The sequence below is a fragment of the Desmodus rotundus genome, chromosome 6, assembly GCF_022682495.2.
Source record: "Desmodus rotundus isolate HL8 chromosome 6, HLdesRot8A.1, whole genome shotgun sequence".
NCBI lineage: Eukaryota > Metazoa > Chordata > Mammalia > Chiroptera > Phyllostomidae > Desmodus > Desmodus rotundus.
Window position 1 is genome coordinate 83,722,979 of NC_071392.1, and position 27,919 is coordinate 83,750,897.

The 27,919-nt window shown below is 47.9% G+C and overlaps 1 long non-coding RNA gene and 1 other non-coding gene across 4 annotated transcripts in view; one reads left to right on the forward strand and one right to left on the reverse strand.

Moving 5' to 3' along the window:
- Positions 1-2,988: 2,988 nt before the first annotated feature.
- Positions 2,989-27,919, reverse strand: part of LOC123479196 (uncharacterized) — a 47,284-nt gene continuing 22,353 nt past the window's right edge. Inside the window, exons 4-9 of one of the 3 annotated variants that reach the window (XR_011651347.1) lie at positions 18,609-18,801; positions 16,939-17,053; positions 16,318-16,377; positions 11,283-11,401; positions 8,516-8,646; positions 2,989-4,747 (exon numbers count right to left, since the gene is read on the reverse strand). This is a non-coding gene — a long non-coding RNA (uncharacterized lncRNA). Of the gene's footprint in view, positions 4,748-8,515; positions 8,647-11,282; positions 11,402-11,634; positions 14,956-16,317; positions 16,378-16,938; positions 17,054-18,608; positions 18,802-27,919 lie in introns of those variants that run through there. The other 2 variants (XR_011651349.1, XR_011651348.1) reach the window with 2 other exon arrangements.
- On the forward strand, positions 4,318-4,442 carry LOC112299961 (small nucleolar RNA SNORD22). The gene has a single exon (XR_002974336.1). It is a non-coding gene; the product is annotated as a small nucleolar RNA SNORD22 (small nucleolar RNA).

Genomic DNA, 27,919 nt, shown 5'->3' on the forward strand with positions numbered 1-27,919 from the left:
TTGGGGAGGCAGTTGCTAAACATAGGTATTATGTACTAAAAATTAAATAATACAAACTCCCAATTAAATAAATAATACTGAATGCAAACATAATAGATACTCCAAATTCATCATTTCTCAATGATTTCCACCACATTTTACTATTACTCTGCCCTTGGGGTTATTTATATCTATTGTATTTCTACGATGCAAATAGTATTGAATGGTATATAGTCTTCCCAGCTCCTCAGGAAGTGATGGCACATTGACAGCCGGAAATAGGCTACGGTGGGAGTATTTACACCATAGAAATCAGCAAATGCTTTCAGTCCCCTTGCTAAACATTTACGGTGCCCCAGTGCCGGGTCGCCAGTTCTTCTCCAGGACAGCTAGGCATTGCAGAAATATATACAGCTCTGACTACAACCAATGTAAAAGCGTGCCACAGAACCCAAACAAAATGAAACCCCAGCTTAAGTTTCCACCAGCCGGATGCCAAAGGCTCCTGTGGCCCTTACTGGGAGGGCAAGAGTGATGAAGAGGAAGTCACAGTGAAAAGAGACAGCAGTTTTAACCAATTACCATTAAAATATCTTTTGTAATTCTTTTTTTTTTAAAAAACAAGATTATCTGAACATCCTGCTAGGGTCCCTCTTGACATTGGAAGAACCTCCAGCAAGTTCGAGGCCCTAAAAATTAAGCTTCATTAGCTTCACGGTAAAGCCACCTTCGCTCAAGAACTTTCTGGATGTTTCCATTGCCCCTCAGTGGCTCCAGTTGACGCCAGGGCTGGGGAAACCAGGGTGGGGGACAGTGACAGCACCTGCATCTGACATGTTCCTCCCGTGCTCTGCTCTAGCACTACAGCTGGGCTCTCCACGCACACTCGCAAGTAGGACTTTCCTCTCCCGTCTTCCCACCTGAAAGCAACTGCCTATGTGGCATGTCCTTATTCTTAGGTGCCAAATCTGTACTGGTTTGCTAGGGTTGCCACGACCAGACGTGGTAGACTGGGAGTCTTCAACAACAGAAATTTACTCCCACTTCTGGAGGCTCGAAGTCCAAACCAAAGTGTTGGCAGGTTTGGTTTCTTCTGAGGCCCCTTTTCTCAGCTTGAACAGGGCTTCCCTCTCACCACCTCTTCCTACCCCTCTGTGACCCCTTGGGGTCAATCTGAGTGTTCAAATTTCCTCTTCTTATGAGGACAGATTGGATTAGGGCCTAACCCCAAAGACCTCGTTTTAACTTAATCCTCTCTTTAAAGATCTTATCTCCAAATACAGTCACATTCTGAGGCGCTGGGTGTTAGGACTTCAACATAGGACACCATCCTTCCTACAGACACAAAGCCTCAGCCTCTTGTCCTAGCACTAATAGTAAAAAGACTGCTGGAAGAGGACCCGATTTTTCTGGGGTGGCTCAGTGGATTGAGCTCCAGCCTTCAAACCTAAGGGTCACCAGTTCCATTCTCAGTCTAGGGCACACGCCTGGGTTGTGGGTCAGGTCCCCAGTAGAGGGTATGCGAGAGGCAACCACACATCGATGTTTCTCTCCCTCTCTAAAAATAAATAAATAAAATCTTTCTAAAAACACGGCAGGAAGCATTCTATCATTATTTTTCATTTTATTTCTCAATTACAGTTGACAGTCAATATGATTTTATATTAGTTTCAGGAGCACAGCACAGTGGTTAGATAATCATATAATTCACCAAGGGTTCCCCCGATGAATCTAGTACCCGTCTGACGCCGTAACATAGTTATTGTCTATATTCCCTCTGCTGAACTTCACCTCCCATGACTGTAGCAGTAGGTATTTTAAAAGCTACCGTTCTGTTACAGAATTACTCAGTAGAGATTTATAGAGAGTAGGGATCGGAACGATGGCTCCAGGGAAGCAGGTTTTAGCTTGGTGTGAAAGTACTGTGCCCTAGCCATACTGCCTGGAACCCAGAGTGCCTCCCTCACAGGATGCGTTCAGGCAGAACCCAGCCGTCAGAGAGACAGGTGCCCGAGCAGAGGCTGGAAAACTAGTGTGAGGGTATTCACACCCCAGGTGAGGTTTGGAAGTAGATGATTTTCAAAACTCTACTAACCCCACAATCTCCAGTTTCCTTCCAAACAGCCGGCACACCACGGGATTTAGCAAATCTTTTATCTTAAACCTGTAGAGCAAGCTACAATTCAAAATATACCTCATAACTTGGAGCTATTGCTGAGTAGTTTTCCTTTAAAATTTTTTCTGGAAAAGATCTGAACTGGTTGAGAGGCAAAACAAAAACAGAAATTCCCCAAGTTCCAAGATTTGAAATTCAAGAAAAATGTTCCAGATCTCAGCATGAAATGATCCAAAAGAGGGAATATAATTTTCGCATCACTTGGAAAAATACTGAGTCATATTGCCCACCCACAGCTTACAAAAATAACAGAAATCCAGTGATTCAAGCAAGTTACACTCTGCCATTGTCTGAAGCTAACATTTGAGTCATTCAGGAAAATGTGGAGCAAAGTCCCATCAGTGACAAAAGTTGAAATTCCATGTCCCCAGAGAAATTTTGCAACGAGGAGGTCTTTCCAGCTCCAAACCTACTTTTTCCTCACACCCTGGAATAACTTCAGGACAGAAACGGCCCTCAGCCATGAGAACAAATAGGCAGCGCACGGGCCCCAGTTCAGGGGTCGGTGATTAGGACCCAGCGAACAGTCACTAGTCCCCAGGAGAAGGCCAAACAGCCAGTGACCAAGGGCAGGAAATGATTCCCAGAGACCTTCGTGACTCACAGGGCAGAAGGAGGCCACTCCTCCTTCCCCCTCGAGTTCCCTTCATTTCTCAGACTTTCTCTCTTTTCTGGACTCAGAAGCAGCAGCCTAGCCCTCCACCCATGATTTTATCACCCCAGCCCTCCCTCTTCTTGCCAGTCTTGTCTGTGCCTCATCCCCCCCCCTTGTTTGTGCACCCACCTCTCCCGCTCCCCATCCACCACCCCTTGCTCTCTTCCCGCATGCTCAGGCTTCCCTGGGCACTGTCTAGCAGTGTGTCTGATGACATTAACTGCTCAATAAACGTCTGACCTAGAGAAAAGGACAAGGAAACCAGACACAACTCTCAACAAGCTGCCTCTGAGCCTGTCACTCCTAAAGGAACTGACCAGCTGTCCCCTTCACCCATCAGGAACTTCGATCCCTCCATTTCCTCGTCATCCATCACCCTCCAATCCCTTATATTCTGGTTTGCACACTAGGACATTACTGAAGTGGCTCCCAGAAAGGCGCCAATGGACTCTTGATGCCAAATGAGAGGCCTTTTGCCCGTCTTCATTCTGCTCGATGGACAGGGATGATGGCCACTGTCTAAAATAATTAATCTCCTTCGTCTTGTGGCATCCCTGGCTTCCCCAGTTATTCTACCAACTAATGGATGCACGGCCTGCTCCTGGCCGGGTCTTCTTTGCCAACTCTTCATGCTGTCCACCCTCTAAACACCGCAGGGCCCTCCTCTCCCCTCAGAGAGCCCCCCTCAGCCCCTTCAAGCCCCTCACTTGGTGCTGCTGACACCCAGCTCCCCAGCCCCAGCTCTGTCTCCACTGCCTGTAGAGCTTCACCCTCGATGCTCACACTCCCACCAACCTCAGTCTCCATCATGCCCCCAACCAGGGCCACCTGGCTTCGTTAGTCCTGCTGTAGTGTCACCCATCTTTCAGTCACGGAAGCATCAATGCTCCACCTTCTTTGATTTCTATTGAGGTCTTGCCACCCACCCTCGCCCCTAGTCAAAGAAATGGGAAATATTCTCTACCAGGCCCTGTGAATTCGCTCTGTAAAATTATTTCTCTCACAGACTCATAGATCCAGAGATCAGACTGAAGGTTGCCAGGTGGGGAGGAGGGTTGGGGGACCTGAAGTCCAAAGGAATGAAGAAGCACAAATTGGTGCTTACAAAATAGTTGTGAGGATGTAAATTACAGCCTAAGGAATACAGTCGATAATATTGTAATAATGGTGCATGATGCATGGGGGGTACTGGGAATATCGGGGGAACACTTTGTAAAGTGTATGATTGTCTAACCATCCTGCTGTACCCCTGAAACTAACACAAAATAATACTGAAAGCCAAAAAAAGTCAAGAAATTATTTTTCTCATTGACTCCATCCCCACCTTCCTAACTGCCTTACTACCACATACCTGGATTCTTGCAGCCCCACCCCCAAACTGCCTCCCAAGGTTTCGCCTTCCACTCCTCTAGTCAGCTCAAGGCATCTTCCTGTAGCACCTAACTGGTCCCTGCTGACCGCTCATGAAACTTCCACCATCCCCTGGATTAAAAACTATGGAGTTTTTTCCCAGTGATGAAACATCACATGTCTTACCTCCTGTTCTAGTCCCGGAGCCTGTAAAGGTGAACCCACTGGGGCTGGCTGGGGGAGAAGAGGAAAGTTTGTTCCAGAAGGAACCGTCTGAGGGGAAAAAAACATGGAGGGTTTGTGGGGTTTTGTTGTTGTTGTTGTTGTTTTTGTGTGACGAATCCCCAAATCTGCAGGGTAAGCAGGAAGCTGGAAACCGAGGGAAGAGTTGATGTTGCAGCTCAAGCCCAAAGACAGTCTGCTGGCAGAATTCTCTCTTCCTCAAGAGAAGTTGATCTTTTTCTTAAAGCCTTCAACTGATGGTTTCAGGCCCCCCTCATTATGGAGGGCCCTCTTTCCTTTCTCAAAGTGCACGCACTTAAATGTCAGTTCCGTCCAAAAAATATGAAACACCATACACTGCGGACCTTAAACAAAAAACATTTACTTCTCACATTTCTAGAAGCTGGGAAGTCCAAGATCAAGGTTCTGGCCAATGTGGTTCCTGGTGGGAGCCCACTTTTTGGTTTGCAGATGGATGCCTTGTTGCTATGCCCTCACATGGCAGGGAGAGAGACATCCCCTTTCTCCTGTCTCTTCTTAGGAGGCACTAATCCCATCAGGAGGGTCCCACTGCCAAACACTGTCACGCTGGGGATTAGGGGTACAACACATGAATTAGGGAGGACACAGACATTCAGTCCGAAGCAGATACCTTCTCAGAAACATGTAGAAATATCTGGGTATTGTGGCCTACCCAGGCTGACATCAAATTAACCATCACAGTCTCTCTCAACTACATATTAGCTTTTGAGGTGCGGGTTGCCCTAATTTGGCAGGCACCAAAGCTGCTCTTTCCAGAACAAACACTGCTCCTCATTCAGGAAAGCAAGATAGAGAGGACATCTGCTTCCATGCTGAGTGAGTCTGGTCTGCAACAGCTGACGGGAGGAGGGGAGAGCAAGTTGGAGAGGTCAGAGGTGCTCAGCCCCTTGAGGCGACACCCCACTACACTACGTGGAGAGAGGGACATCCTCAGTTTTTTTACTTCGTGGATGAAGTGCCCTTCCCTCCCCCTCCCAGTGCCCAGGTGGCAGACCACGAATATGGCTTGGAATGGTGGATGGAATAGATGGATGAGATAATGAAAGGGTCTCTGAGAAGCAAATCTTTCTCTGGGAAGCTTTGTCTCCCTGTGATGGTTTCACCTCAGCCTAGCGTTTGGCTGGCTCCGCCCACAGCGGGCCTGAGCTGTTTTATGCTCAATTCCACAGAGACTGGGCTCCAAGAAATCAGGTCACCAATGCAGAAGTTTTAATCGCCCTTTCATTTTTCAATTGTCTGACCCTTGGCCACTGTTTAGGGAACCAGGCTGGCGTCCTTTGGCTCCTGCCATTGACCTCTGATCTCTCAGCTGCTTTGGGTAGCTCTCTGGGAGTAGTAGGGTGGGGAGTAAAGGGTGGAGGGAAGTTCAAGTGTCTACCAAGCAGAAGTAAAAGAAATTCTCTTTTGATGAGAATCCAATAAAAAGCCTTAAAACATAGAGCAACACTGAGCCTGGAGACAGCCAAGCTTCCTCAGATCCAATGAGCCCAGCCAAACACAGGAGAAGAGCTGACATGGAAATAAGACCGCAGTTCTCACTGACGCCTTTAAGCAAGAGTCCCCTTTGTCCTCTTTTTCATCTGGGTCATGAAAAGCAGGCAGGACGTGATGGTGGCTGAGGGCACAGGTTCTGAGAGTTACACACCAGAGTTCGCATCCTGGCCCCACCACCTAACACCAATGGGCAAGACCCCCGTCGGCACGGCGGGGCTGATGTTAAGAGCGCTGGCCTCTTGAAGCAGTTGTGAGGATTCAGTGAGGGAAAGTATAAAGGGTTTAGACTGTCCTTGGTCCTTAGTAAACCTCACTAAATCTGAGCTATTATTAGTTTATGTTCCAGAACTTTCTCCATGCATGATCCTTTAATGATTTGGTTTTATTTTAAACAAATTTGGAGGGCGGAGTTGTAGATTGCTACCAAAAGGGTTGAGGACATGGTGAAGTTAATTTTTCTAGAAAAGAAAAGAATGGGGGAAATTAGGAAAGAGAAATACATTAAATGGGAAAGATACAGAATGCTCTTTAAAAGACTGAAGTCACTTTGATGTTAGGGAACATTAAAATTGTACTCTTTGTGAATTTGTGACTTCTCGTAGAATATTTATACAGTAACTCTAAGAACATAGCCTGCCTAAGCGTTAACTATAAACCTATCAGTTGACTTTACTGTTATATGTTTTGATCCTTGTTGTTTATGGAGCTACAGGATGTTGAAGGAATCCAAGTTGTCAGCTTTTGCCTATTTATGAGAACCAGTTAAATTTAAGAACTGGGGGAGAGAGTCAGCCGTACAGTGAAACAAAGAAAGTCATTATGTTCCCTGAGCTCCGTTAGCTCCACCGTGTCAAAAAGATACAGAAAGCCCTGGTTTCCAGAAAAGGGGCCGAGAGGAAAACAAGCCCAGATTCACACAGAGCATACCTTTTTGCCAAAGCTCTAATCAGTCCCGTTTCGTGGGCTGCCACTAACAGAAAAAAAAAAAAAGTCTACTTTTTTGTATCCTTTTTTATCACTTTCAAGGATTTTGGAAGAATGAAGTTTTGTCTAAGCTGGCATGAATTGCCCCCATCTTTCCCATGCTAGACTTTTTCTAGAACAAATATATGGAATTTGTTTGTTCAGTCAGGAAGTGTCAATTAAGTCCTTCCAATGAGCCAGGCACAGTGCTCAGGGACATAAAGTCACACAGGGCCTATGAACCTGAGGCTCCCAGGCTGGGGCGGGAGTCAGATTTGTAAAGGAGTAAAAGCACTACAGAGTTAGGGGTAGTGAGGGGGGTGGGAGGGGCACATGGGGACAGTTCCCCTTGGAAAGGAGAGGGAGCCAAATCCGCCCATTAGTGAGAGGGTCAGGGAAGCCTTCAGGGGATGCATCTGACAATTCCTTTTCAGATGCACTTTCCCAGACAGACCTCTTTCTTTCATATTCTGCAGGCCTTGGGGGCCTCCAAAGTCGCCAGGACCCACTACTTGCAAAGGCCTCATGGAAACCTGGTGGGAACACTTTCATCTCCAAGTCAGCTGATATCATCAGTGAAGTCATTCAGAAATCCCTGACAGAGACGCTCAGCCTAGCGCCTCACTTCCCCACTCACTCGGTATTGGTTGAATGCGTACAGGGCGCCTGGCTGGTTACTTACCCTTAGTTCCTTCAGGGCGTTCCCCAAGATGAACCCAGAAGTTGTGCTTATCAAGGACAATAACCCTTACATCTAGAAGTCCTTTGGGCACCTCACATTGAACTTGAAAGAGCTCCTTTGCTTTTTATAAACTCTCAGAGCACATTACAAGGGGACCCCAACCAAGATACACTGCAGAATTTCAGTGTCATTGTCCCCCAGACAGCCTGTTCTTAGTGCCTCTTCCTGAAGGTGGCATCTACTCGAGTGGCTTTTATGAGGATGACAAAAGGTCACAGCCGAGAGATGAGTTGGTATAAGGAAGGGTGTGAGGGGAGCAGGAGTCTGGGTGGAAGAGGGTGAGCAGACAGGCTGGGTCAAGGTCAAAAGGGGGAGCAAGCTATAAAACCTCAGAGCTGGCTGCCCGGGGTACAGAGCCAGGAGCCAGGGCAGAGCTGGGATGGGGAAAGGCAGTCCGACCCCGTCAGTCCCTGTTCACATGTCCCTCCCTGTGAATACCGGGTCCTGATGATAGGGCTTCCTCTGACTTCTAGAAGCCATATCGTCTGTACCAGCTTCCCTAGATTCAGGACGAATAGACGTCTCGGGCTCCCAGGCAAACACACTAAGACAGACACTGGCACGCAGCAAGCTCACTGGAACACCCAGGTTCAGCCGCTGACGGGGGTGAAGGAGCAAGTTCAGGCAGAGCGAGAGGCTGGGTGGTGCTGTGGTCACAACAAAGGCCTCAGCAACCCCACGGGGAGTGAGGGAGCTGGGACTGTCCTTCAGAGCGTCCAACACTGACCAGCCACTGGATGTGGGTGGCCTGGGAGGAGGAAGTTGACCTTGAGCAACAAGGACAAATTCCTGGAAAGGGATTTAGTTTAGAGCCACCAGCCACGGTGCCCAGCAGCGCCCACAAAACCCACTGCTGAGGGGTGTGATTACACAATAAATGACCAGTCATTACCTGCACTTCTTATTTTGTCTCCGTGCTGGATGATAACCGCATTGTGGGAATGGCTTGTCCTCCTCATTCTGAGCGTCCCCCACAATGCCTTGCCTCTTGAGGACCTCCGCAGACAGGATTCCCACCGGGGCCTGCAATGACCATGTCTAAAGTTCTTCCTGCTACAAGGACACCAGTCACAATAAATGGGCATGCAGAGGACTGTCACCTTGGCTTGGGATCCCCCTCTTCTTAGAGCACTGAGGGCCAACAGCACCTCTCAGAACCTCAACTCCTGCTGACCCAGGGACACTACTCCAGTGGGTCTCAGGGCACAGCCCTGGGCCATCGGCCACAGCATCACCTGGGAACTCCACAGACATGCAGATTCTCGGGCCCCAGCCCAGAACTGCAGAATCAGAAAGTGCAGGGGTGAGGCCCTGTGACGTGTGCTCTGACAGGCCCTCGGGGATGTGGGCTCACTCATCGGAGAAGCACGGCTTCAGTGCTGCAGCACAGCAGATGTGGGGGGCACCGGGACAGCCTGTGACTCCTGCCTCTGCAAGGGCCCGCACCTGACCAGGGAAGGAGAAAGGGGCCAGAGCAGGGAGGACCAAGTATCGAGGGTCATTGGGTCCATCCAAGGACACAGCGAGTCCACCCTGGCCCAGGGGATGAGGAAGAAGCCACGCAGACCCTGCCACACAGCAAGACCCGAGGCCACCTGAGATGAGGTGTGACAAAGTTGTAAGCTCTGTTGGCGTCCTGCCTCCTATTCTGTCTGTTCTAAGGGTCCCCAGTGGGTTGTCATTTCCTCTTCACAGTTGAAGGGAGGAGCACTGGGTGTTACTTCTCTGGCTGAGAAAAAAACAACTTCTGCCCAAATCACTCCCCTCCATGGGAAGGAGAAGTGAACCGGAGCTGATGCTGCGGAGGGTGAGGGGCTGACTGAGGTTCTCTGAAGCCCCCGTGACTTTCTGGTTCACTCTGACAGCATGACACAGCCGTGCAAGAGAAATTAGAGGTGGCTCCGTCTGTGAGCTGGTTCCATCTCTGCAATGTCTCCCGCAGCCACTGAAACCCGTGCGCGCTCCAGACACAGAAGACAGAGCCCCATGAGACAGGTGCATGGGGCCTAGTGACGGAGAGCAGGCTCACTCACCTGAGAGGTCAGCAAATGGACTTGCCTTGTATAATTCAGGGCTAAGTCATGTGATAGGGGCTCAGTGCAACCTGTTGGGGAAGCGCATGCTATGAAGACTGCAGAAGACCCCCAGGAGGAGGCTTGAAGAAAGGACAGACCTGGGGGGCCAGGAAGAAGGGAGAGGAGAGGGTGTGGGGCATGAGTGTGCAGGACCAGAAGCAGGGAGGAGGCAGGGAGAGCAGAGAGGAAACAAGCCCCGCTGGAGCAGAGAACCCTGCAGACCGAGCCCGGCCACGGTGAAGGCCAGCCAGGGATCCTCCTCCAAAGGGCGGCCAGATAATAGACAGGACACCCAGTTCAACCTGAATTTCTGATAAATGAAGAGGAACTTTTGGTATAAGTATGGCCCAAATACTGCAAGACTTCTTGTTCTAAAATATTATCCATCGTTTACTGGAAACTCAAACTGAACGGAGCATCTTGTATTTTTGTTTGCTAAGTCAGGCCAACCTGCTCCTCACATGTGGCTGTTATGTGCCATAGTGCCTCACTTGCTCCTCAGTAGTATCTTATGAGCTAGTTCTACTCTCACCATCATCCCCATTTTACAGATGAGAACACTGAGTCACAGGCTCGTCCACGGCCACACAACCAGCGAGTCTGTTTCCACAGCCTGTGCTCCTCACCTCTAGGCTACCTGACAGAGTCTGGAGTCCATCAGCCCTTGATTCAAAGTCTGGCTCTGCCACTTACTAGGTAATGGCCTAGTAACAATGACCTTGGGTGAGTCATTTAACCTGTCTGGACCTCAGTTTCCTCATAAGAGTTTCTGCCTTAACAGTGTCTTATGAGAATTCAGTGCAGAGATTGAACAAATGGGAAGTGCCCAATAAAAACAGTATTTGGACGAAGATGATGATGGTGGTGGCGATGGTGGTGGCGATGGTGGTGGTACCAATGGGAGCCTGGAGGCTCCTAAAGAGGAATCATTTACGATGCTACAGAAAATGAGGAACCACAGGCAGGCTCTGGGGTGCTTGCAGAACCTGCCGTCTCTTCTGCCTTCTAATGCCTGCCTCCCTCTATAGCTGGCTTGCCCAGTTCCCTCACTTGTATCCCTGCTCCCGACCTGCAGGCACTGAGCTGCCCATCCCGCCTGTACCAGAGGCTTCCTGCCCAGTGTTCCCGGGGGCCTGAGTCCAGAGCCCCTGGTTGCCGATGGCAGGCTTCACTGCCACTTCCAGCTTATGGTCATATTCCTAACCATAAGCAGCCCAGGCCTTTCCCCTGTCTGCCACCCCTCCAATCACTGCCCAGACGTGCCTCCTTCCCAGTTCTTGCTGCCATCAGGGAGAAAATCCAACCAACGGAACATTTCAGACCCATCTCCAACCACCCACGACAATCAGTTACATAACTCAGCCTCATTCAGACTGGCAGCTGCCTGCTCTGAAGTCCTTCAATCTACATATCTATTGAGTAAGATCAAGACTGAGAATGACTGGTGATTAGGTTCAGTTTTAGTCATTTCCTGCCTTCTCAGGACAAGTCAGGTCTAGAGATTCGGTTCTGGCCCATCGGCTTCCTACTGAAGGCCCCTCCCAGGTCTGCTTAGCAGCCGGGCATCCGGACCAGCTTCCTCACCTTTTCCGTCTGGGTTTAGCGTCCCAGGTGCTAGGGATCCAGCCTTCAGCAAAGAGTACCTTGGCCTGGTACTGTGACTGTTGACAAGGTGTCCAACCTTCTGGCATCTCTGGCCCGCCCTGGAAGAAAAAGAGTTTTCTTGGGCCTCATATTAAATACACTGCAACACATAATCACAAAAAATCTCATCATGTTTCAAGTAAATTTGCGATTCTGTGTTGGGCTGCATTCATAGCCGTCCTGGGCCGCATGTGGCCTGTGGGCCGTGGGTTGGACACCCCCAGACATGTTTATTCTTTATTATTTTTTCCTATCCGTTTCATATGGGTATTAATCCTAGTAAATAGCCTACAAGTGTATAACCAGTTTCCTCACTGGAACGCTCCCTCTGGGTCTGATGCAGCCGAGGGTCCGCCGTCCTTCAGGTCCCCCTCCTGATCCTGGCTCTGTCCGATCTGTGTGACCCCTTCACTCCACGTGCGCTGCAGGCAGTGTGGCCGCGCCAGAGAAAGCGATCAGGTTCCTGCTCTCATGGGACAGATAATATTTGTGACCCGGACGCCAACCACGTGGTCACTCCCAGTCTGTTTAACTCACTTTATTTTTAGAACAATATTTTTATTGCATGTAATTGGGGTTACATTGGCTCATAAATTATATAGGTTTCAAGTGTACAATTCTCTAATGCATCATCTGTATATTGTGTTGTGTGTTCATCACCCCAAGTCTAGTCTCCTCTGTCACCTTCTAGCCCCCCTTTTCCCTCTCTACGTGCCCTCTTGAGTTTTAGAACTGATGGCCCCTGGCTCCGGGCGACTCACCAGGCTCTGGTCCTATGCTCTCCTGTCTACACTGACGTACATCTCCCGGCTCATCGTTTCCCGTCCCCTCACCCACATGGCCAATGTGAGTTTCTAGCCTTTCTCAGCCCCTCCCAGTCCTGTGCTGGGCCTTGTCCCTAAGACCCCACAACACTGACAACATCCGGCGTCCGGCCATCTGGCCCTCGTAAACTGTCCCCAGCTCCACGCTGAGCTGCACTACAGATTGGCCCTCGGTTCCCTAGGAAACTGTAGGCTGCACTGCCTGCCAAGTCAATGGAGGGTTTCGGCCAAGTGGTTGGCTGGCCACCTGGGCAGAAGCCTTACTGATTGTTTTCTTACCTGGCAGTTCCCCTGCCTGAGCTCTGGAGCCCAGCCCTATCTGAGTCACCTGAGCCTGGGAAACCTGTTCCTTTGTAGTCATTTGCCACTTGGAAACCCAGTTCTTCTGGGCCACGGGCACCTTGGCTATCTGATGGGTGCCCTGCCTTAATTAGGCCTTTGGACTATAAAATATTTCATCTGGTCCCTGGTGTCCCTCCTGGATGCCCTAGGCCTGCGAGAACTGGCCACCCTGTCCCTCCAGCCCACATCTCTGGGTCTTAGTTACTTCTGCTAGATCAACAAAACCATGCAACTACGTCAGAACCCTGCCTGCACTCAGCCACTCCCTGCACTCACTCGCCCACCGATCCACTCGCGACTGTTCACCAGGCATGGGCTCTAGAGCCAGATAACGGGTTAGCTCAGGTGTTCCAACCTGGAATGAGCAAGACATGGTTCCTGGACTAGAGGAGCTCGCAGTGCAGTGGAAGGTGTCAAAGTAGACCTACTCCATTTTAGCAGCGCGAGCAGTGTCACACTAGGGCTGGGGCAGGTTCAAGGTACTGGGGAGCACCTGGGAAGGGCACGCCATGCCCAGGGGCACAGGGAATGTCTCCCACAGAGAGTGATATGGAGTCTAAGCTGAATTCTGGATGGCAGCAAGAGCTGGTGAATGGGTCCGAGAAGGGGATGGCATCGCAGATCTCATGTGTGGAAGCCCAAGAGGAGAGTAACTCCAAATGGGAAACGAAAAACGTCCACGTGACTGGGGCAGTTGGAGTGGTCGGCAGGGCCTGACTGTAAAGAAGGAGTTGGTTGGCGTCCTGAGGGCGATGGAAATCTCACTCTGCCCTCATGATGGGGAATGAATTAGAGGGAAGGCAGGGTCCTGGACAGGAAGAACGATGCTGACTTCAAGGTGGCTACGGGACATCCTGTGAGGGATTTGTGTCTCCAGGAGTCATCTTGCCCAAAGACAGAGGTCTGAGAGACGCAAGCATGCAAAGAGTAGCCAAAGCCACGGACACTGTTGGATGAGAAGAGCAGAAGCTGACTATGGGGCCTGAGAAAACATCAGCACTTAGAGACAGACCAACAGTTACATAGTCCACAGCATCTCTCACACACGATACATACTAAGTAATCATTACAAAAATGTAACCTGACAATGGCAAATCCTGTCAGATACCACCTTAACCAAACAATCAAAATTAACATGGCCAGTGATGGGTCCCACAGACATCCTGTGCCTCCTGACATGATGTTTTGAGAAGGGCACAACATCACTGCTGGAACGTTCCTGCCAAAAAAGTATAATCTGAGTCTAATCATCAGGGAACATCAGAGAAACCACAGTGAAGGGCATTCTATAACATAGCGGGCCTGTGCTCTTCAAAAATGTCAAGGTTATGAAAGACAAAGGCAGGCTAAGACACTGTGCCGGATCAAAGGATACTAAGGAACAAACATAATTACTAAAGAATGAAATGTATCTTCTTTGATTAGATCCTGGACCAGGGAACAAATAAAAGCAATCTTGTTCTTTTGCTATACTTTGTGACAATGAGCACAATTTAAAATAAAGTTTGCAAATAGACCATGGGAGATACTGAGAGCCGGGTTCCCAGCCATTGTAATAAAGCCAGTATTGCAACAAAGCGTCATCTTTTCACTGGTGGAGGGCCTTGCCTGCAATCTGCAACTACCCCACACCTGCGGCGCTCAATAAAGCGGAACACAATAAAACGGGGTCTGCCTATACTGTACCTGTGTTCTTCCCATTTTGATCTAATTTTCATTGTTGTACTATGTAAGAGCGTGCCCTTTTTAGAAAATGCTAATTTAGTAACTACTAATTTAGGAAATATTTAGAGGAGACTTATGTCTACAGTTTACTGGTTCAGGAAAAAAGCCAGTTAGATGCATGGTAGGTAGAAAATGGTAAAGCAAACATGATACAATGTTAATATTCGGGGAATCTGGGTGCAGGAATGCTGGACTTCCTTCTGGCATTCCCTTCGACTTTTCTGTGAGTCCGAAATTACTTTGAGGTGGGTATTATGCCCATTTCACAGATGAGCACGTAGAGGCTCGGAGAGACTGCGTAAGCAGCAGTAAATGGCAGAGCAGGGAAACAAGTCTGGATCTTATTCTGAAGTTCATTTCCTCTTCACTCACCCTGAAGAACTACATTCTAGTGTCCTTGACTCTAGAAAATTATGTCTGATTACCTAGAAAATCATAAAAGTAGGCCGAAGCTTTCTTCCTGACACCCTGCTGGATTTTCAGAATTACTGAAACCAGTCCCTCCAACTCCCGAACCACAGAAACCCGAGCCTACGTAACCTGCCCAATTTGCTTCTCTCAGAAACCCAGTAACTTTCCACCATTGCTCCTGAAGTCCCCCCCCCAGGCCGTGGAGCCTGAGAGTGGCTGCAATCGGAGTTGCACAGAAAGAGCAGATCTGGCTCAGGGCGTCTCCCGTCACAGCTGAGCTGCTCCTGCTGACTTTCGGAGGCGCTTCCAAGGATGTCAGGGAACACAGGGGAACAGCCACAGCTCTAGACCGTTAAGTCTTTGTGTTCTGTCTTTTAACAAAGATACTGAAGTTCAAAGCCATAAAGCGACCTGCCTAGGGTCCCGCAGAGAGTTACATGGATGACAAAGTTCATAACCTGTTTGTCTCCTACTATTAAATCCAGCCTTCTGTGACAGAGACTGCCAGCTGCCTCCCCAGCCCGATAGCAATGCCATGTCTCCCCACTTTGTTTTTTTTTAATTTTTTGTTGTATTTTTTCCATTAGCAGTTAGTCCCCTTATACCCTCTCCCCCCCAGCAGTCACCCCACTGTTGTCCATGTCCAGGAGTCCTTTTTCCTTTTTGCTCCATCCCAACACCCCTTAACCTCCCCCAACCCCTTAGCTGTCAGCCTGCTCTCCATCTATGAGTTTGTCTCTGTTTTGCTTGTTAGTTCAGTTTGTTCATTACATTCTATATATAAGTGAAGTCATATGGTATTTGTCTTTCTCTGATTGGCTTATTTCACTCAGCATAACGTTCTCCAGGTCCATGCATGTGCATCTCCCCCTTAGTAACAGAGTCCCAAATTCATTCATAGTAGCACTGCACTTGGAAAAGGACTAATTTTCCCAGCTTCCTTTCAACTTGGTCTGGCCATTAAGTTCTAGCCAATAAATTGTAAGCAAAAGTACAGTATAGTTCATCCAGCGAGTCTCTTTAAAAGAAGGTATAACCCTTCTCCCTTTCCTCTGTCCTGCTGCATAGAAGTCAGATGTGATGGCTGGAGCTCCAACAGTCACTTTGGACCAAGAGGACGAAGCACACAGTCTAGGCAGGGCAGGCAGAGTGCTTAGGTCCCTGATGATGGTGAAGCTGACCTAAAAAAAACTGTACTATGTACATGAGAAGCAATTGAATATATGTTGTTTAAGCTGTGCTGTTGCTTAAGCTGAATCTAAACTACTTGATGCAAATCAGGGACAGGTTCCACTGTTTTCTCTAAGCCCTAGGGACAACTCCCAACAGTATGGACCTGAATGCATATCTGGGGCCTGGAAAGGTGTGAACAGCAACTTTCCATTCATTCTCAAAGCCCCCCTGTGCTGTGTTTCCCAAGGCCAGAGGCCAGCCCAGCAGCCCTACTCAGTCCTGGGAGGACCGGGTCATCCAAGCCACTAATACAGGCTCATCAAGGTTTTGTGAGTCTCCATTCTGGGCTCTACTTCCAGAACTCCCAGAGCCCAACCACCGCTTGAGCCTTTGTGCTACTGTTTCCCCTTAACCTCAGAAAACCCCTGAGGTTGTTTGAGTATGAACTCCAAACAGGGGTCATGGAAAATCACACGAAGTCCGGAAAAGAGACTACTTACCCTTGTCCAAAGAAATTCAGTAAAGATGCCCTTAGTAGCCATGAGCGGGGCAAGATAAATCTGTAAATATAAAGAGATGACAATCCAATAGTGATTAGAAATAGCATGAAAGGGATTCTCGAGACTTCAGGGAAGAGTTTCCCATGAAAGCAACCAATTCAGTCTTGCCCGAAGAGACCAGAAGGCAGGAAATTTCCATCCACTTCCCAGCGATGAGAAGCGTGTTAGAGAATGCAGCCCCGTCAGGATAAGCGGTACCCCAGTCTCTCCACCCCGGTGCTGGGAGCAAAGTGCGCGGCCAGATTGAGCCTGTCAGCAAGAAGACACCTGGCTGCTTCTCAGGGCCTCTCCCAGCTGTCAGGGCAGCTGCCTGGGGTGCAAGAGAGAACTGCCTGGGTCCCCATGTTTATGCAACTGAGGCTAAACAAAGTTTACTTCCTGACAAGGGTCAACTAGCCGTGACATGTGCACCCAGCTCAATGGTGAAGGCTGCAACAGAGGGCACTTGACTGTGAAGGAGACCAGCCACGTTGGAGGGGGGTCTGCAGGCTGGCAGGAGGCACCGTCACCCACGGCACTGAGCTATGTATGGTGTGCAGAGGCAACCCTGGGGATGCTCACGTGGAAGATCTAGAGAGAGCTCTGCTTCCTGGTGCTGTTAGTGCTGATGGGGGAGGTCCCACTGGTGATGTTCCATACGTGTATGCCCCGCATCTTCTTTCTGCACCAGCTGTTACTGTGGCAACGAGGTACACGGGGGTGTCACCTACAACACCTTGCCTCAGCTGCACCCTGTAGCTCCTGCTTTCTGCCCTGGGTTTTCTCTGCTCAGGGGTGGAACTGCAGGAGCCCGCTCAGGTGAGCCCACTCAGGTGAGCCCACCTCCTGGCTTTTCTCCTACCTAAAGGCTTTCAGTTCCTCCAACTACTTCCTAAATCACTTGGTTCCCAGGTGTTTCATCCTCCCAAGGGTTCATTCATTGATTCAATAAGTAACTACTGTGCGCCTACAATATGCCAGGTCTTGTTGGGCAAGGGGAATATAACGTCATAAAGGACAGGCTTGATCTGTCTTCATGAAGCCTATTTCAGTCTTGGGAGTGCTTTAGTTTATTCTTGTTCCTCTGAAAACGTGAACAAAATTGCACGCACTGAATGAAATAAATAATTCGTGCCCAGAACCAGTGAAACGCACAAGGGGACTCTCATGCCCCCTGTTACCTCCCGGCGCTTGAGTTTCACATTCCCTGGGGGTAGGAAAGCACCAGACCAGGGGTCCAATTCCATCTGTGTCACTTAAGGATATAGCTTCTTTGAGATTTTGATTCTCCATCCGCAAAAGAGAGATAAAAATACCCTCTCTATCTTCGTGAATCGGTCTGAAGGAAACACGCATATACCCAGTTTTCAGCAGCCTGGGGTAGAAATCAGATCCCTTTTAGACTGCTACTCCAAATCTCAATGGTCCTGGGGACCCAGATGAAGGCAGACCCTCAGCCCCACCCCTGCAAAGTCTCCCTGGGTCTCTCAGCAAGGACACAAAAGGGCCCCCCAATTCCCAGTCATTACTGTGTCCTTCTGCCTTGGCTTCTCTGGCTGAGGTCCACAGCACCCAGACCCCTGATAGGAGCCGTGGGGCCACCACTGCTCACAGACACTGCCTGTGGTGATAAGGCCAGGCTCCAGGCCAGGGGCCACTTCCACGCCCTGAGTCCCTACACCCACATGCCCCAGCAGCGCTGATTCAGTGCACAGGTGAACACACACCTTCCACTCGCCCCCTCCACATCTCCTGCCAGTGACTTCCAGCAAATCTCCACCCTTTCCCCCAAAACCCCTCAACCAATAAAAACACCAGTTTCCACAGGAGTGAGTTTAGGAATCACTGGCCCTCCAGTCCTTCTGAGCCGCAGACAATGCCATTCCTCCATTCAGACCTGGCTCAGGAGATGGGCGACTGAGGTGCTCACCCCAGAACTGTCACCCTCAGCACTCAGGTGAGATGCGTGGTGGCTAGCCAGCTTCCCCTGGAACAACCAGAGTGCACCTGCCTGTCCCTTGGCCTTTGTGGAACAGAAAGAGACTTTGCCCCAAAGGGGAAAACCGAACACCCGTCAATTGTAAAAGACAGCTGCTCCTGCATCGTAGGGCCCAGGCCCAAGCCACCTGCCCACACTGGGGAGACTGGAGGAACATAGGGTTGGGTAGTGGTGCAGCACAGGTGGCAGAGCACGTGGGGAACACACAGGTTCGGGGGAAATCAGACAGACGGAGGGAACAAGCTGTTATTACCTGCAGGGGAACAGAAGGATTGTAGGAGAGCAGGGTGTGGCCCGGGATGCCTCCTGGCTCAGGGGCGCATGGCCTTTGTTTAGTCCTGCTGATGCGACCACCGATCCACAAAGCACTGTGACACAGGGAAGTGACAGCAGGGAGAGGAACTCTTCAGCTGCTGAGGCTGGAGGTCAAGAGGTCATGTCCAAAACTGAAAAATCAAGAAATAGTCATCGAAGCATGTTATTTAGAAAAATCAAGGTTAACATGGAGTTGAGAGCAGTTTCCTCTGGGGACAGCCTGGGAGCAAAGGATGAGGGTGATTCTTATTTTTTTTTTTTTTTTTTTTTTTTTTTATTGTTATGCAATTACAGTTGTATGCCTTTTCTCCCCATCCCTCTACCCCACCCCAGGTGAACCCACCTCCCTCCCCCCTCTCCACCCTCCCCCTTGGTTTTGTCCATGTGTCCTTTATAGTAGTTCCTGTAATACCCTCTTCCCACTATCCCCGCCCCCACCCCCCACCCCCGCCCTGGCTATTGTTAGATTGTTCTTAACTTCAATGTCTCTGGTTATATTTTGTTTGTTTTTTTCTTCTATTGCTTATGTTCCAGTTAAAGGTGAGATCATATGGTACTTGTCCCTCACTTCCTGGCTTATTTCACTTAGCATAATGCTCTCCAGTTTCATCCATGCTGTTGCAAAGGGTATAAGCTCCTTCTTTCTCTCTGCTGCGTAGAATTCCATTGTGTAAATATACCATAGTTTTTGGATCCACTCGTTTGCTGATGGGCACTTCGGTTGCTTCCAGTACTTGGCTATTGTAAATTGTGCTGCTATGAACATTGGGGTGCACAGATTCTTTTGGATTGGTGTTTCAGTGTTCTTAGGGTATAATCCCAGCAGCGGAATTACTGGGTCAAAGGGCAGTTCCATTTTTAGTTTTCTGAGGAAATTCCATATTGTTTTCCACAGTGGCCTCACCAGTCTGCATTCCCACCAACAGTGCACAAGGGTTCCCTTTTCTCCGCATCCTCTCCAACATTTGTTTGTGGATTTGTTTATGTTGGCCATTCTGACTGGTGTGAGATGATACCTCATTGTGGTTTTAATTTGCATCTCTCTGATGGCTAGTGATGCTGAGCATCTTTTCATATGTCTCTGGGCCCTCTGTATGTCTTCCTTGGAGAAGTGTCTGTTCAAGTCCTTTGCCCATTTTTTAATTGGGTTGTTTGTCTTCCTGGAGTGGAGTCGAGTGAGTTCTTTATATATTTTGGAGATCAGGCCCTTGTCTGAGGTATCGTTGGCAAATATGTTTTCCCATACTGTTGGTACTCTTTGTAATTTGGTGCTGTTTTCTTTAGCCATGCAGAAGCTTTTTATTCTGATGAGGTCCCATTTGTTTATTCTTTCCTTTATGTCCCTTGCTTTAGGGGATGTGTCTGTGAGGATGTTGCTGCGTGGAATGTCTGAGATTTTCCTGCCAATGTTTTCCTCAAGGACTTTTATGGTGTTACGGCTTATATTTAAGTCTTTTATCCATCTTGAGTTTATTTTCGTGTATGGCGTAAGTTGGTGATCGAGTTTCATTTTTTTGCACGTAGCTGTCCAGATCTCCCAACACCATCTGTTGAAGAGGCTGTTTTTGCTCCATTTTATGCTCCTGCCTCCTTTGTCAAATATTAATTGATCGTATAGACTTGAGTTTATTTCTGGGCTCTCTATTCTGTTCCATTGGTCTATGTGCCTGTTTTTATGCCAGTACCAGGCTGTTTTGATTACAGTGGCCTTGTAATACAGTTTGATATCAGGTATTGTGATCCCTCCTGCTTTGTTTTTCTTTCTCAAAATTGCTGCAGCTATTCGAGGTCGTTTATGGTTCCATATGAATTTCTGCAATGTTTGTTCTATATCTGTGAAATATGTCATGGGTACTCTAATAGGGATTGCATTGAATCTATAAATTGCTTTGGGTAGTATGGCCATTTTGATAATGTTGATTCTTCCAATCCATGAACATGGTACATGCTTCCATTTGTTTGTATCTTCCTTAATTTCTTTCTTCAGTGTTGTGTAGTTTTCTGAGTACAGGTCTTTTACCTCCTTGGTTAGGTTTATTCCTAGGTACTTTATTTTTCTTGTTGCTATATCGAATGGGATTTTTTTCCTGATTTCTGTTTCTGCAGTTTCGTTGCTGGTGTACAGGAATGCCTTTGATTTCTGGGTATTGACTCTGTATCCAGCTGTTTTGCCAAATTCATTTATTAGGTCGAGTAGTTTTTGAGTGGAGTCTATAGGGTTTTCCATGTACACTATCATGTCGTCTGCAAACAGTGACAGTTTCATTTCCTCCTTTCCAATTTGGATGCCTTTTATTGCTTTTTCTTGTCTGATTGCTGTGGCTAGGACTTCCAATACTATGTTGAATAGGAGTGGTGAGAGAGGGCATCCTTGTCTAGTTCCTGATCTTAGTGGGAAAGCTCTAAGTTTTTGTCCATTGAGTGTGATGTTGGCTGTAGGTCTCTCATATATGGCCTTAATTATGTTGAGGACTGCTCCCTTTATTCCCACTTTGCTGAGTGTTTTTATCAGAAATGGGTGCTGTATCTTATCAAATGCTTTTTCCGCATCTATTGATATGATCATGTGATTTTTGTCTTTGCTGTTGTTGATGTGATGTATTATGTTTATTGATTTGCGAATATTGTACCATCCTTGCATCCCTGGGATGAATCCCACTTGGTCATGGTGGATGATCTTTTTAATATATTGCTGGATGCGGTTTGCTAATATTTTGTTGAGAATTTTAGCGTCTATGTTCATCAGCGATATTGGCCTGAAGTTTTCTTTCTTCGTTGTGTCTTTATCTGGTTTTGGGATTAGGATGATGTTGGCTTCATAAAAAGAGTTTGGGAGTCTTCCATCAGTTTGGATTTTTTCGAATAGTCTGTGAAGGATAGGGGTTAGTTCTTCCTTAAATGCTTTGTAGAAATCTCCTGTGAAACCATCTGGTCCAGGGCTTTTGTGTGATGGGAGTTTCTTGATGACTTCTTCAATTTCCTTTGCTGATATTGGTCTGTTCAGGTTTTCTGCTTCTTCTTCATTCAGTTTTGGAAGATTATATTTTTCTAGAAATGTGTCCATTTCATCTAGGTTTTCAAATTTCTTAGCATACAGGTCTTCATAGTAATTTCTTACGATCCTTTGTATTTCTGTGGTTTCAGTTGTAATCTCTCCACTTTCATTTCTAATTCTGTTTATTTGGATCCTCTCTCTTTTTTTCTTGATGAGCCTACTTAAAGGCTTGTCGATTTTGTTTATCTTTTCAAAGAACCAGCTCCTGGATTCATTGATCCTTACAATTGTGCTTTTAGTCTCTATGTCATTTAGTTCTGCTCTGATCTTGGTTATTTCCTTCCTTCTGCTTGCTCTGGGCTGTCTTTGTTGTTGTTCCTCCAGTTCTTGTAGGCGTAGGGTTAGGTTGTTTGTTTGAACTGTTTCTAACTTCTTAAGGTAGGCCTGTATTGCTATGAACTTCCCTCTCAGGACTGCCTTTGCTGTGTCCCATAGGTTTTGGGTTGTTGTGAGTTCGTTTTCATTTGTTTCCAGGAAGTTTTTGATTTCTTCCCTAATCTCATTCTTGACCCATTCATTGTTTAATAGCATGCTATTCAGTCTCCATGCTTTTGAGTGTTTTGGGTTTTTACCCTTGGGGTTGGTTTCTAGTTTCATTCCCTTGTGGTCAGAGAAGATGCTTGATATGATTTCAATTTTCTTGAATTTGTTGAGGCTTGCTTTGTGTCCTATCATGTGGTCTATCTTTGAAAAAGTTCCATGGACACTTGAAAAGAACGTGTATTTTGCTTCTTTGGGATGAAAAGCTCTGTATATATCAGTTAAGTCCATTTCCTCTAAGGTATTGTTAAGTGACACAATATCTTTGTTGATCTTTTGTTTGGAAGACCTGTCCATTTTTGATAGTGGGGTGTTAAAATCCCCTACTATAATTGTGTTGCTGTCAATATCTTTCTTGAAATCCTCCAAGATTTTCTTTATGTATTTGGGTGCTCCTATGTTGGGTGCATATATATTTACAATGTTTATGTCTTCTTGGTGGATTCTTCCTTTGAGTATTATGAAGTGACCTTCTGGGTCTCTCTTTATGGCCCTTCTTTGGAAGTCTATTTTGTCAGATATGAGTATTGCTACCCCTGCTTTTTTTTCCTGTCCGTTTGCTTGGAAGATTTGTTTCCAGCCCTTCACTTTCAGTCTGTGTAAGTCTTTTGTCCTGAGATGGGTTTCTTGTAGGCAGCATATGTGTGGGTCATGTTTTCTTATCCATTCAGCTGTTCTATGTCTTTTGATTGGAGCATTTAATCCATTTACGTTTAAGGTTATTATCGATAGGTAGTTATTCATTGCCATTATTTCCTACCTGTGTTCCTCTGTCTTTCTCTTTTCCTTCCTTTCCTTAAAGCAGTCCCTTTAGCATCTCTTGCAGAGCTGGTTTGGTGGAGCTGTATTCTTTTAGACTTCTTTTGTCTGGGAAACTCTTTATTTGGTCTTCTATCTTGATTGAGAGCCTTGCTGGGTAAAGTAGTCTTGGTTGCAGGCCTCTGGTTCTCAGTACTTGGAATATTTTTTGCCATTCTCTTCTGGCTTGGAGCGTTTCCATTGAGAAGTCAGTTGCTAACCTTATTGGGGCTCCCTTGTATGTTACTTCCTTTTTCTCCCTTGCTGCCTTTAAGATCCTCTCTTTGTCTTGGAAATTTGCCATTTTAATTATGATGTGTCTTGCAGTGGGTCTCTTTGGGTTCCTCTTGTTTGGGACTCTCTGTGATTCCTGGATTTGGGTGACTTTTTCTCTTCTCAGATTAGGGAAATTTTCCATCATTACTTTTTCAAACAGGTTTTCTATCCCTTGCTCTTCTTCTTCTCCTTCTGGTATTCCTATTATACGGATATTGTTACGTTTCATGTTGTCCTGCATTTCCCTTATTGCCTCTTCATTCTTTCTGAGCCTCTTTTCCTTTTCTTGCTCCTTCTGGGTGTTTTTTTCTACTTTGTCCTCCAGCTCGCTGATCCGATCCTCTGCTTCATCAAGTCTGCTTTTAATTCCTTCTACTGTGTTCTTCAATTCAGAAATTGTATTCTTCATTTCCTCTTGGCTCTTGTTGATATTTTCTATTTCCTTTTTCATGTTGATATAGTTTGCAGTGAGTTCATTGTAGTTTCCTTGTAGTTTCTGGTAGTTCTCTTTGAGCTCAGAGAGCTCAGTGAGTTTCCTGATGACCATTGCTTTGAACTCAGTATCTGATAGTTGACTTGCCTCTTTTTCGGTTAGTATTCTTTCTGAGGCTTCCTCCTTTCCTTTCATTTGGGAATTGTTTCTTTGTCTTCCCATTGTTTGTGAGGCTCTTCTTGTTGGCCTCTGCGTCTTAAATTGCTTTGTTCTGACTCCCTGGATTTATGATATGAACTTCTATGGTAGAATGCCAATGGGATTCGGTGGTGCTGTCTCCTTACTCTCCTGTGCTCACTGGTCTTGAGCTGACGTTTATGTGTTTAACACGGTCTAACTCTAGTCTTTTCAGCACTCCAGGTTTTGTTGTCTCACCTGTGGGAAAAAGAGAAAGGGGGGGCAAAAGAAAAGAAAAAAAAAAAACACACACACACACACAAAACAAACCAAAACAAAGATGGGAAGGAGGGAAAAAGGAAATAGGAAAGGAGGAAAGGAAGGAAGGAGGGAAGAAGGAATAAAGAAAGATCGGAGGCAAGATAAGAAGGAATTTTAGCAAAAATTAAAACATAGAAATAGATAAAAGAAGGCAGGAAGAAGACATAAAAATGGTAAAGGATGGGAGGAAGAAGGAATGAAAAAAAAGAAAAAAAGAGAGAGGAAGAAGGAATTCAGGGGGAAAGGAAAAAAAAGAAAAAAGATAAAAAAAAAAAAATCTTCTGTTGGCTTTAAACCGGTCAGGTTATTTCTGCTGGTGTCCTGTCTGTGCAACAGGAGGGGGTGGTTGGAAGGATTGGTTTCACTTTTCTCTCTTCCTGGGTCACACTCTTCGCTGTTTTGTAGGTGTGGTCCCTGGCAGTCAATCAGTCCGTTGATCAGCCAATCCAGCCGCTTTGGCTTGTGATGCCTGCGTGCGCAGCAGGGGAATCCAGCCGCTTTGGGTCTGTGACGTTATTTTGTGCCCTGAGCGCGCAGCCGGCGGACCAATCGAGCCGCCAGGGCTTGGAACGCTGGCGCGCAGGTGGCGGATTCAGCCGCCTTGGGGTTAGGACACTCGCCAGCAGCTTTGTATTTGGAAAACAGGCACCCAGCCGGCCCTGTGCTTGGTGAGCGCGCGCAGCCCGCTGAGCCACAGGCTCTGTGCTTGGGGGCCGATCCAGCCGCCCTGGGCTTGAGTCTCTCGGGCGGGCGGGGCCACCCTGGGACTGAATCACGCGGCACTGGGTTCCGAGGTTTTGGGCCTGTGGGTGGAGCAGCTAGTCTCTGCTCCAAATTATCTCAGAGGTTTCAGGTGTGGGCGCCCCTCCGGGGTTTCAAGTGTGGGTCCCGTTCGCTAATCTGCTCGCGCGCGCGACCGGACCGCAGGTGAGCATAGCAGTCCAGGGGTGGAGGGGGAGGGGCGCCAGGGGCCTCGGCTACTACCGAGAGTTCTCTAATTAGCCCCTGAGTGTCTCTATTTTCTTTTTCTTTTTGAGAAATTCCTCCTTTTCAAGCCCCCCTGGTCTAATCAAGCACCTGGCTGCTCACAGCGCAGCCTGGCCCTCTCCCAAGACTCCTGCAGGAGCCCCTGCGCCAGGGCTGGCGCTTCTGCCGCCCTTGTACCGCGCGGTCCTGGGTCCCGTGGACCTTATTGTCCTTGAGCACTCTTCTTACCGTCAGATCTTTCAGTGTCCTCTATCTTTGGTCTCTGATCTTCGTATATGCTGGAATACTGTTGGCTGTTCGCTCTGCTCCTCAGATCAGCTAGGTATTTCCCTGGCGTTGAGGGGAAGTGGACTCCGCTCCCACCTATGTTGCCGCCATCTTGATGAAAGGTAGATTCTTCTTATTTTTTTAATTATAGTTTTTATATATTTATTCCATTTCACTTTTTTAAAATCCTCATCCAAAGATATGCTTATTGATTTGAGAGAGAGAGAGAGAGAAAGACATCAATGTGAGAAACATCAGTCAGTTGCCTCCTGTACGCACCCCGACTGGGAATCGAACCCGCAACTTTTTGGTGTTCAGGACAATGCTCCAACCAACTGAGCCACCTGGCCAGGGTTATTCCATTTTACTTTTTAAACTATGTACATTTATCATTCTGCCAGAGAGAAAGAAGATAACTTTATATAAAACAGGTCATCTCAGCTTCTACAAAGCCAGTTTTCAAAAAACCTTAGAGCTGTATTGCGGCTGGGCGGCCATCAGACATGGGGCCATGTGAGCTATCTTGCCAGGGCTGTCGCCACGGAGACCAACAGGAGCATACGTCTCTCAGTCTGTAGGCTGGTCTGAGACCCAGGTGCTGGCAGGCTGGTTCCACCTGAGGCTGTTAGGCAGAATCTGCTCCGGGCTTCTTGGAGCTTCTGGTGCTGTGCTGCTGGGGTCCCTGGTTGAGGGACACATCACCCCAATCTCTGCCTTTGTGTTCACATGGCTTCCTTCCTGTGTACTCGTCTGAGGCCTCCTACTCCAGGGCAACGTCAGTCCAACGTAGCCGATCACACCTGCAAATTACACCTCATTTCCAAATAAGGTCACATTCCGAGGACCTCAACATATGAATTAATGGGGACACAAGTCAGCCCATAACACTGTGTTAAAACCGTGAGGTGTTGTTACGCTTTGAAACAAACTGGCTGCCCTGCGGGCCCTACGTCTTGGTGCGGACGCCGCCCGTGGTACTGCGACTCACCCGCCTGCCACCCTCTGCTCCCCGTCCACCTCGACGAAGACTCCATCTCTCTTCATCTCTCCCTGAACATGCAGCCTTAAAAGGCTCTCTGGCTCCCAAGCCCCCCAATGGGTCATTGGCCCCATTCCTCTCACAGACCCCTGCTTGGCCATCTGACCCTTGCCCACTGTCCCCTTCCTCTGATTAAACCAACCCCTTTTCAAAAGTGTCTTCTCCACGGACTCAGACCCTCACTTCCCCCAGCAACAAGGACTTGTAAACTGAACCCCAGTACAGAAAAGCAAAGCCCGTCCTTCGCCAGGCGCCAGAGTTACACGCCATGAGCCACAGTCCTGCCGTAGCCACTTCCTAGCTGGGTGACACCGGGCGACTTCACCTCCCTGCAGCTCCCTCCCTACCTGTAAAGTGGGAGTAATAATAGTAACCTCCTTCTCTGCAGGGTTAAATGATATAAAGCATGTGAAACCCCTAGCATGGTGACTATAACATAGCAGGCATTCGATAAATGCCATTTGTTATTATCTTTATTATCACCACGTATTACTCCTTTATACTTTCTTCCTTATTTTCATGTCAAGAGCAAAGCCTGGCTGTGCTTGACCTCCCATCGGCCTTTGACTAGAGAGAGACCCTTGTCGGGGTTTTGGGGTTTCTCCGTGACCTCAGGTATCTATGCTCCTGTGGCCCCTGCCCCTGCCCATCCCGTCCTGCTAACAGTCAGCCAGGCAGTTCAGCCCAGCTGCTGCCCTCCTGGGCCTCCTGGGGTACAAGTTTCTAGGACAGTCCCCATCTGTCACACTGTCTCAGATTGTCCTTCGTAGTAGCTCTTTTCATATAGCAGGGCCTTTGGGAAGACACTCCCCACCCCAAAAGGAGCACTTTTAAAACTCTTTAAAAAAAAAATAAATGATTTAGGAAATGATGCTGATTTGCTCAGTGAACTTTTAAAACAAAGTCGAGTCGCCTTCGCCATGTCCTTAAGGCGCACACACACACATCCCATTCCCTCTAACTCATGGACATCAAAGCACGCAGCTGAGGTCGGAATGGCAGGGTCGCAATAACGGTCTCCAGCTGGGAAGGAGGAACAGCTCAAGTCTGGGAGCAAATGTGTGTGGGAAGGCGCGCTGTACAGTTTGTCTTGGAGCGACTTGCTCAGGAACTCTGCTTCCAACACCCTTTGGGGAAGGCTCGAACCAGAGACCAGCAAAACCCTACAGGTTTCTGAAGGAATGCACCAAGGTCTGCTGCGTACGTTTGGTGGAGGACTTGCCACGGCAATAGAGAGAAGCTGTATGTTTCTTCTTGGTAGTAAGGACAGTGACGGGAAGAACAGCTCCCCTTGTGATGTGCGGTTGCTGTGGGCCGGGCACTGCTGTGGTTGGGCGCGGTTTGATTCACCCGCTT